General features: G+C 38.0%; 1 pseudogene; it reads left to right on the forward strand.

Moving 5' to 3' along the window:
- Positions 1-7,972: 7,972 nt before the first annotated feature.
- Positions 7,973-9,790, forward strand: LOC113009325 (uncharacterized; annotated as a pseudogene).
- The last annotated feature ends 140 nt before the right edge of the window (positions 9,791-9,930 follow it).

The following is a 9,930-nucleotide window of genomic DNA, read 5'->3' on the forward strand; positions in this document are numbered from 1 at the left end:
ATTTGAATTATAATTGTGCTGAAAATTTCATGTCATCTAGGTCTGATTCAATAATTCAGAGGTAACAAGTGAAAATATAATTAATAGGGATAAAAACTAAAAAAAAACCATATAAAACATTGCACGGCCACACTGTGATAATTATATATTTTAAAAAATAAATGTAGAGGTAGGAATTGCAATTAATATGAATCTCAAAGTATTCACAACATTCCTGAACAGAAATAGGCCTCTGCACCTGGGGTGAAGGTGTGGCCATGAAAACAATGTGACATGCCATTGGATGTTGGGGCACATAATAACATGACGCTAAGCATCGGCCAATGAATGTGAACTAACAACCACAAGGTCGTGGGTATGGCTGTACTGTAGGAAAACATCCTAATATAAAAGTATTTTACTGCATTTTACAGTTTTGTTCTGTTCTTCTAGAATATCATTAAAGTTACGTAAATAGACTGATTTCACATTTCAAATGTAAATTAACGTTAAATCACTGTAATGTAATAAAACATGATTTTCATGATTATTAAATGTATCTGTCTGTACATATGCATATTTGGATTGTTAAAATACATTCACAAATCTATCATGATTTCACAAATATCTGTCCGTTATTTGAAAGATCGAACTGTTGAATTCAAATGTAATGCTATGGAAAAGTATATAACATGATTCCTATAAGCTTGTGTTACATCACATAAGTATTATTATTATTGCTATTTAGGGCGATCGTGGCTCAAGAGTTGGCAGTTTGCCTTGTGATCAGAAGGTTGCCAGTTCGAGACCCGGTATTGTGTCCGTGGTCAAGACTCTTCACCTACCTACAAGTGATGGCCAGAGGGGCCGATGGTGCGATATGGCAGCCTTGCCTCTGTCCCAGGGCATGCAATCCATTATTATTTAAACCAACTGTTAACTGTATATTTCTGTACATTTGTGTATTATGATTCATATTGCCACATTCATTGACCTTGTCATTGACACAGAGGGTTAACGAGGGAAGTGGGAGCACACGGGGAACACAGCTGACACAGATAATCATAACGAGACACAGCAGTAGTAAACACAACACTGACGGGAGACTGTCAAAGTAAAACAGGATGTACAGAGGTGCAGACAGGAGGAGAGAGAGAGAGCACAGGCATGGCGGGCTGGGGAAACATGGAATAAAACACAAGGAGGGGAGACAAGGGCTCACAGATACACAGAGAGGCACACAGGGGGAAAAGTCACAAGGGGAAATCAAAATAAGGAACAACTTAACAGAGCAACCCAGGAACCATGGCCTAAATAAAGAACAAAATACAAAAATACACGAAAACTAAGAATGCTGGGCCAACATGGCCCAGGATCATGACACGTAGCAATCAAAACACTTGTGAAATTATCTAGCAACTAGTCAAAGTTTACCGTTAAACTGTTTACTGTAAAGTTTAGTTCTTCAATTTATACCAATGGATGTTAATGACATAACTGACATGAGATAAAATATCCACCCATCTATTCTCTTTCACTCATCAGGGTTGTAAGGCACTTGAGCTTTTTTCAGCAACCGTAGAGCCAGAGGCCATTTAGCCCCTGGACAGGTCACCAGTCTTTCACAGGGCTAACACAGAGAGTCAGATATCCATTTGCACTCACATTCACACCTTTGGCTAATTTAGAATCACCAATTAACCTAAACCCACTAACTGCATTTCTATGGACTGTGGGAGGGAGAGAGAACCCACACAAACATGGGAAGAACATGCAAACGCCACAGAGAAAGACAACCGCCTGGATTGTGGAGTCAAACTCAGGCCTTCTTGCTGTGAGGCAACGGTTTTAACCCCCGTATTACTATGATAAAATGTGTGTTTCACAACTATTGAAAATGTTAAAACACTGAACAAACCTCCTGGTGTTCAGTGGCAGTAGTCCCTGCCATGTAGCATCCTGTCATTATGAGTTGTTTACAATGGCTACAGTCATTATCTAGGGTTATGCAAAGACATTCTTGTTGTCTAACTTTGACGATGCCTTAACCAGACTGAAACACATGGTTTTTGCAGCGTTCATTGATCAATAAGATTTTAATTTTTAAACAATTAAAATGAATTAAATATCACTTAAATAACTCTACATTTAACCAGAATTACAATTTCAAGTTGAGTTCTTTCAAAGCATTTGGGGTTAATTGTTTACAATGGTCCGATAACTGTCATATTGGCATTAATATAAAATGTGCTTCAGCTTTGTTGTGTTCTTTTTTTTAACTTTCAGTTTGAGAAACCCACAAGAATCAAATATGAGACGACAGGGCTTACATTTGGTGTTGTTTTATGTGCTTTAGTTGGAACAATGGTTGATACTGTTTCCACTCCAGTAATGGAGTGATACACCAACATAACAAGTAGCCAATCAGACTGCTCTGAAATAGTTCCCTCCCACTACCAATACTTATATCTGGATGATTCTTTTATATTAAGTTATTTTTACAACAGTATCAGGAAGGTAATACAACAAACAAACAAACAAAATCCAGAAATGGTTGTATTTTATTTGTTGCTGACGCTCAGTTTTGGATGTAAGTATTTGTAGAGACATCAGATTTACATATAAATATATTTATATATAAATATATAAAAATATAATAATGTATTTCAATTATTGCCATTTTTATATAGATAATGAAGAGAAGACAAGGTAAATGATTCTGTCTCTTGTTCATGTCTGACTTGAATAATATTTTTCAGATTGCTCAGATGAACAGACTTTCGAGACAAAGACTGTTTACGTTGGGGAGAATATTAACCTGACATGCCCCCGTAGAGATGTAGGAACCTTGTTTTGGCTCAAGCTTGTTTCTGGAGACTTTCCTAAAATCTTAGGAAGATCATTTAGCTCTCAGAGTGCTGATCAGCGCATTAGAACTGTAACAGATCCTGGAATATTTGATCTGTATATTACAAAAGCACAGCAGAGTGATACAGGAGTTTACATCTGTATGAAAACATCAAATCGAGAACTAACATTTTTGAATGGAACCTACTTAAAAGTTGAAGGTAAGAATAGAAAAACATTTTCTTCTGAAATTACATAGGTTGTTTCTATATTGATGAACAGAGGCATATATGGCATTTATTTAAGTCAAGTTTTCACAAGCTTTTCTTTCTTTTTCCCTTTTCTATTTAAATTGGTCTTTAAAATAACAAGTGAATTTTTCACATAATTTTGTTTCATTTTTGTAGGACCAGAGCCTCCTTTCACTACAACTCCTCCATCTGATCCTGTCCATCAGGAACACACAGTAACTCTCCAGTGTTCGGTCTTTCATGACTTCCTGAATAAAACATGTCCAGTAGATGACAACGTGTTCTGTTTGAGTGCAGAACCACATCAATCTCACTTGGATTCTAATTGTGCTCATGTAAATGGTGCAGATGAATATGAAAGGAACTCAGAGGGACTCTCAACAAAAACATGTTTCTACAGCTACTTCAGAAACTCCAGCTCCTCTGATTCTCAGACGTATTACTGTGCTGTGGCCACATGTGTGGAATCTTTTTCTGGAGACAAAACAAAAGCCGATACTGACGGTAACTGAATCATGTTTTTATGCAATGGGGAAAATTGGAATATTTGTCCATTTGATTAGATTCTAGTTTTTTACCTAATATTCTGTAATGCTAAATCAATCTATATAAAAAATATATCTGACAACACTTAATCATTGCTAACATAATTCATTTTCTTTTGTTTTATTTCAGCAGTCAACAAGACTAATTCAATGAAGGACAATGCACTTCTCTATCTGTTATGTGTTGCTTTGGCTGTAACCCTGATTGTTATAGCCTCTCTAATCTATTCAGTCAAGAACAATAGCTCATGTGTGGGTTGCAATGGTATGCAAAGTCAATCATACATTAATTTACCAAACAATATTCAACAAAATTGGACTCACATTAATGTTGTGGATTTATTTATCAGATGCAGTCGCTTTACGAACAAATGTGACAGAAAAAGGAGATCAGGAAATTCTGCAGGTAGTTATGAAAAAAAAAATCTCTTCAAGCTTTTTGTATGTTTTAATGTCTCCCTGTCTAAATAAGTATCCACATTTTTCTGTTTCCTCAGACAGATGAAGACTCATTGGTTTATTCTGTAGTAATTTTCACTTGTGGAAAAATGGGATACAGGAACAAGGACAACAGAACCTGCAGAGGACGAGAACATCTGTACTGATTTAAAGGCTCTTGAGGTGGATTAATAGCTAGAGACATTTGACTCTTGCATTTTAAATTGTGTTAGAAATGTACTTTTTTGTACTCGCATTTTATTAATAATTATATAGACAAAAATAAATAATTACAATGGTAATTTTTAATTTGTTTTTTCTAATACCTGTACATAGTATTAATCCTATCCATGAATGGTTTTTTATTGTGGAACTTTTCTTTTTTCTGATGTTGTGATATGTTCCTACATATTGTTGTATCTGTATATATTTCTATATGACCAAATCAATATGTTTATCTCAATGTAATGTATTGAAAGGAACAGGTGGAAACAGTATATGTATTACTCCCTTCTTAATAGACAGACGTAGAACAGTGTACTTCAAACGCCAAATTCTTTAATTTCATGTGATATAATTGTGTTGGTCACGTTTTGTTTAAAAGGAATAAAAAGTTGTCGATCTCGGCCTGCAGGTTTTGGTCTCTGTCATCAATTTCAGGTACATCTAGAGTGACTTTAAAAATCACAGTAAAGTAAGTTTGTCAGGTGATGGTGACACTTGTTCACGATAAGCTGTAGAACTTCAGACCATGAAGTTCTCACTGTTTATCTGACTGCTTTAAGGAACATCAGTGCAGAATTAAAGTTTAGACAGCAGTGTTCATGCATTAGTAAGGGCAGCATGGTGGCACACTGTTCACTGTCATTTCACATGAAAAAGGTTCCTGGTTCAAACCCTTGCTGGGGCCTTTCTGTTTGTTCTCCCTGTGGTGTGAGTGGGTTTCTTTACTTTGCTAGTTCTGATTCATAATTCTTAAGGTTCTCAATTGAATAACCTGAAATGATGGATGAAAAAAATCAGTTTTCAAATAAGTGACACTCATCTTCACTGCCTACTTTGAATTTGTGGTAACAGAGGATTTCTATGAGATAGCTATTTGAGTTTTCTGTATCATCAATATTTGAATAACTATGTACTGTCCTGAGTACGAAAAAAAGTCTTATCTAGCTATCTATGTATATATAGGTGTGTGTGTGTGTGTGTGTGTGTGTGTGTGTGTGTGTGTGTGTGTGTGTGTGTGTGTGTAATGTGCATGTGTGTGTGTGTCTTATATCAATTTGCCAAACATAACTACTCCAAATGTCTTTTAATAAATTCCTTACTATATTTCTTTATGTCTGAACAGTAACAGGTCAAATATACATCTTCAGTGAAGCCCACAACCATATATAGTTTCCATCTATAGGTTCTAAAATATGCAAAGCAGCTTTGTGTCACGGTCCCCGTGCCTGCTCGGCTGGCCCTGTGTGGCTACATGTTATGTTTTGTCTTTTCTCTCTCTCCTCTCTCTCTGCTCGCTGCCTGGGCGGAGCTCATTGTGAGCTCCCGGCCTCCACCACCTGTAGGCAATCACCTGTGGCTCCTCACCCTGTTTGCTCCCGCTACTTAAGGCAGTGACTGAGAGCACCTCGCCGCTGGACTATTGAATAACGCTCGTCAGTGCTACTTTAGCCTCAGCCAGTTTTGAGCTCTGTCCGTAAAAGTTCCGTGCTAACTCTTGTTCTCTGTATGCAGATTTCTCGTGTTTTGGTTTGGAGACTCTGGACGCTTTTCCCGACCCCGCTCTGCACCCCTGGGAACCCTGGCCCCCTTCTCCCTCACCTGTATATAGTGCACCTGGAGTGTGTAAATAAACCTGTTTTTCTGAGACTTCAGTCTGCGCCGAGTCCTCCCTGCTCCTCCGTGACACTTTGATGACACCAGTCTGTAACTATTGTAAATAGTGGTGTGAAACAGTTCCAGTTGTGAAAACTTGCAACTGAGACTGAATCTTGACAGTGCAGTGGAGGAATTCTGGCCCACTCATCTTTGCAGAATTGCTGTACATCAGCCACATTGGAGGCACCTTTTTAAGGTCATGAAACCAAATATCAATGGGACTCAGGTCAGCACTTTGACTAGGCCACTCCAAAAATCATCTTAGATCTTGCTTTGTCTCTTGCTTCCTTCCTCCATTCCACATACCTGTCTCTTGCTCCAGGCAATCGAAGTCTTGTCTTTAGTTTATCTTATGATCTTATTCAATTCAATTCAATTCAATAAAACTTCATTGATCCCAAAGGTTGGCCCCATATTACCCATCTTACCCACCATACATTACACAAACATCACATGGGGAATACAGTTCAGAGAGGTATAACAATGGAAAATGCACAACATGAGGAAAGACAAGGAGAAAAAAAGAAGTCCTCCCAGACTGAGCTCCAAACACACCTTGCTGCTGTGTTTTGAATCACTGTCATGCTGCAGAAACGAAGTGTAGTTCAGCTTGAGATCATGAACAGATTCTCGGTCAAGATGTTTTGGTAGACTTAGATCATGGGTGCCGGATTGGTCTGGACCCCACCAACTCGCCCGCTGCCGGGGAACGCTGGTGGGGGTGGTGGTAGTGGCAGGCAGGACCGGATCAGAGCTGCCAGAAACACAATCCTTTGCGTGCCGTGCTTGATCCAGTCCCAGAGTTCTTTCTGCTGGTGGCGTGACACCACCGCCTGCTCCCGCTATGTGGCCGCCAGCTCAGCCACCATTTGGGCGACCAGGCCAGCCACTGGCCTGGTCGCAGTTCCGCCATGCCGCTTCCTTGGTTTCGACACCACTGTGGCAGGCAGTAGGCATGATCCGACCATAATTCTGCATACTGAGACATCTTACTTTACTAACCGGTTGCTGTTCACACACTTTCACGGCTGCAGCATCCCAGCTGCCAGCCACACACATCACTAAGCTGGCGTGGCGTTATTACAATGCCGCGCAGGTGCCTCCGCCTTCCCTGCCGCGCCCCGCCACGGTAACCAATTCATCTTAACGGCTCATGAGGATCTTAATTGGTAAAAAAAAACCCAAACAAAACAAATTAATGTATTTGTTGACTTGGAAGAGGTGTGGGGGTAGGGCTTTACACTATATATATGTTCTTTCTGAAGTTGCTGGAAGTGTGTTTGGCTCACTAAATAGCTGTGCAGCAAACACAAAAATGGTCCACACACCACAAATGGACCCCATAGGTCCATTGTGCAAGCTGCAATTATGACTATTTAAGTTTTAGACTTAAGCAACCTCTATTGGACATACAGATAAATGCATGTAAAATGTGTGCTGGGGTCTTCACTCTTAGATATGACAGAGCACTGTAAATCAGATAACACTCGAGATCTAACCTAGATGTATTGCCTAAACCTAACCAGGCAGGATGTGAAAATGAAAACAAAAAGTAGCAAGGTGTGTCAACATGGAGCAAATGAAAAGTAGTGAATGACTGAAAGGAAAGTTTAAACTTAAAAATGTTAACATGAACATTTTAAACTGGTGAAAATACAGCATTTCTACTGAGAAACACTAAAAGGGGTTGTTCGAAGATGATGGGAATAAATGACCAAAACGATCACTTAGTTGGAGAAATTGCTGAGAGATGATAAACAAAGAAAGTAAATATTGGAAAGCAAAGACGAAACAACTACAAGATGAACCCCTAACATTAATTAGAAAAGGAATTTACCTTATAATTAAAATGGCTAAATATATAAGGAAGAGATGACCTGCCCTGGACAACAGAAATGTGTGACAGGAAGTGCACTTGAACCTTTATTCTGTGGTAACCAATCAGATTCATTTGACAGTGTGACATGCTGTAATACCTCCTACAGTCAATGAAATATCTTCAAGCTGCCCAAGGAAAGAGACACTGTCAAGATGATTGTGTTATTGGTTACACTGCTTTATCTCCATCAAGGATGTAAGTTTTTTCTTATTCTGTTCAAGGTTTCTCCATACATGAATTTTGTTTCTGTGGTGGTTTTACTGTGTCATTGTGACTTAATATTGTAGATTCTGTATGTTTTCTTTCAATTTAGATACACTTATCCCGATAACTTCAGTTCAGCTTGGTGAAACTGTAACCTTCACATGTGATCTGCGTAAGAATTCACAGTTCAGCCGTAGAGAAATCGACTGGTACAAGCAGAGTACCGGCGACTCTCTAAAATTAATATGGACACTGAAGGAATCTGCACAACCTGAGTTTTCTGCTGAGTTTACTCAATCAAGATGGAAGGTTAATTACAATGAAAATTCCACCAACCTGACCATTTTGAGGGCAAACCAAGAGGACGAGGGAATCTACCACTGTGGAATCACCGAGTGGTTCAAGAATACTGAATGGAGCAGCACATATTTGTTAGTCAAAGGTAATAATGCGATCTAATTACAAGTTTTCCCTAACTTTAACCAGTAAAGCAGCAGTGTTAAGAAAAAATATCATCATTAATAAACATGCTTTGAAAACTGACATAATAATTTACATTTCATAAAATCTAAGATACATTTTTATCTATTTTTTTAAACTAATTTTAGTGATTTCATAAGATATTCCAAGTGAAATATTTCAATGCAAGGCACACAACTGTGTAACACCTAAAGTCACATTTGCTAACACTGTTTTATTTAATCCAGGACGCACTCAAAGAACATCAGACTATACTGTTGTTCAGTCACCGCTGACAACAGTCCAGGAACCAGGAAACTCAGTGACTTTTCTGTGCTCAGTCTTCTCTGACTCTGACAAAAAGACATGTCCCAGAGATCTCACCGTGCTCTGGTTCAGAGCTGGATCACATAAAAGTTATCCAAAATGAATCTACACTGACAGAAACAAAAGTAAAGAATGTGATAAAAGAGCTGACCCCCAGAAGAGCTGCAATTATACTTTTTCTAAAATCGTCAGCTCGTCTGATGAAGGGACTTACTACTGTGCTGTGGCCACGTGTTGGGAATTATTCTTTGGAAATGGAACTAAACTTCAAATAGGTAGGACTTTGAATAATATGACAGCTAGTTTTCTCTGTCTTTCAGAATCATTAATCATTTCTTTCCTTTTTTTTCTAGAGCAAAAGGCAGGTTCTGAATTTACTGTGCTGGTTATAGCAATAATCTGCTTGTTTATTTCTGTGATTCTTAATATTGTTTGCATCTGTTGCCGAACTCCAAGAGTAGCATGTAAACAATTTAAAGGTAAGTGTTATTCACTGACTCTTAAAAAATCATACTAAATCATTTTCAATAAATTGTATTTGGTACATATTTTATATTAGCTGCTGAGTGCACACCCCGTTACATTTGAACACATCAAGGTCAAGAACATAATTTTGATTTTTAAAAAAGTAAAATTGTCAAGTCCACAATTGAAAGCATGAGGTAATGTGGATTTTTATTTTTTTAAATCAACATTATGCCCAGAAAACAGCTCTTCACAAGCAAGACAAGATGCCTTGAGCCAAACAATGAATGAACATGTAAGTAATAAGACTAAGTCATATGTGTTAATTCAGGGAAACGATTTGCTGTAGTTTTATATAACAATATTAATCTTATTTTGCATAGACTGAAAGTGGACATGATGTAAACTATGCTGCACTGCATTTCTCTGGAAATAAAAGTGCAAGAGGAAGGAAGAAGAAGAATGAACTGGAAACTGAGGAAACGGTATATTCTCACATCAAAAGCAGAGTGTGACTATGTGTGTGTCTATACAAAACTTGTCTTTTACATACTGATTTGTTTAATTGGAAATAGAAAATACAAAGAACTTATTCCTGATTTTGCTGAAAACATGATGTTTTGCATATACTGTTATTTACATATTATTGTGTTTG

Source organism: Astatotilapia calliptera, chromosome 2 (genome assembly GCF_900246225.1).
Source record: "Astatotilapia calliptera chromosome 2, fAstCal1.2, whole genome shotgun sequence".
In the NCBI taxonomy this organism is placed as follows: Eukaryota; Metazoa; Chordata; class Actinopteri; order Cichliformes; family Cichlidae; genus Astatotilapia; species Astatotilapia calliptera.